Below are 1,530 nucleotides of genomic sequence, written 5' to 3'. Positions count from 1 at the left end.
ATCGGGTGAAGTCGTTCGTCCTTCTGCCGATCGCTGGAACGCAGGTGAGCACGGGTGTTGATGAGCAAATGAGGGCTGGCTGGCGTAGGTGGAGAGCTAATGTTTTTAGCATAGCTCTGTGCAATCCGGTTGCTAAGTTAGCTTCAATGGCGTCCTTAGCACAGCATTGTTAACCTTCGCCAGCCTGGAAAGCATTAACCGTGTATTTACATGTCCACGGTTTAATAGTATTGTTGATTTTCTATCTATACTTCCAGTCAGGGGTTTATTTCTTTTGTTTCTATTTGCAGTTAAAGCAAGATGCTATCACGTTAGCTCGTAGCTAAAGCATTTCGCCGATGTAAAAGGCACTGAATGTCCATTTCGCGTTCTCGTCTCTCATTTTCAAGAGGATATAGTATCCGAGGTGGTTTAAAATACAAATCTGTGATCTACAATAGAAAAAGGAGAGTGTGGAATCCAATGAGCCAGCTTGTACCTAAGTTACGGTCAGAGCGAAAAAAGATATGTCCATCGCTGCCTCTCAAGTCATTCACTGTAACGTTCCTCATCTACGAATCTTTCATCCTCGCTCAAATTAATGGGGTAATCATCACTTTCTCGGTCCGAATCTCTCTCGCTCCATTGTAAACAATGGGGAATTGTGAGGAATACTAGCTCCTGTGACGTCACGCTACTTCCGGTACAGGCAAGGCTTTTTTTTATCAGCGAGTAAAAGTTGCGAACTTTATCGTCGATTTTCTCTACTAAATCCTTTCAGCAAAAATATGGCAATATCGCGAAATGATCAAGTATGACACATAGAATGGATCTGCTATTTCCTTTCAAATTAAAAAAAATCATTTCAGTAGGCCTTTAAAGTTGTCATTAAGGCATATAATGAGACATCATAATAAGACAATACATGACAATAATGTATTTAATGGGTTTCATATGAGGTGTGAAACCAATGACCCAGTTATTTCTGGCACTGATTTTACTGTCCAAAGTGGGCGTGGCCGGGAGTAATACAATTGTTTGTTTCTTAAAGTTGTCATTAAGGCATATAATGAGACATCATAATAAGACAATACATGACAATAAGGTCTTTAATGGGTTTCATATGAGGTGTGAAGCTAATGACCCAGTTATTTCTGGCACTGATTTTATTGTCCAAAATGGGCGTGGCCGGAAGTAATAAAAAACAAATGTTCTTAAAGTTGTCATTAAGTCATAGGATGACACTTTATAATAAGACAATACATGATAATAAGGTCTTTAATGAGTTTCATATAAGGTGTGAAGCTAATGACCCAGTTATTTCTGGCACTGATTTTATTGTCCAAAGTGGGCGTTGCCGTAAGTAATAAAAACAAAAGTTCTTAAAGTCGTCATTAAGTCATAGAATGACACTTAATAATAAGACAATACATGACAATAAGGTCTTTAATGGGTTTTATATGAGGTGTGAAGCTAATGACCTAGTTATTTCTGGCACTGATTTTGCTGTCCACAGTGGGCGTGGCCGGAAGATGGCCTGCTTTAGGACCC

This window comes from Entelurus aequoreus, linkage group LG05 (genome assembly GCF_033978785.1).
Source record: "Entelurus aequoreus isolate RoL-2023_Sb linkage group LG05, RoL_Eaeq_v1.1, whole genome shotgun sequence".
NCBI classification, from domain to species: Eukaryota; Metazoa; Chordata; class Actinopteri; order Syngnathiformes; family Syngnathidae; genus Entelurus; species Entelurus aequoreus.
Note: the sequence above shows the minus strand (reverse complement) of the source record.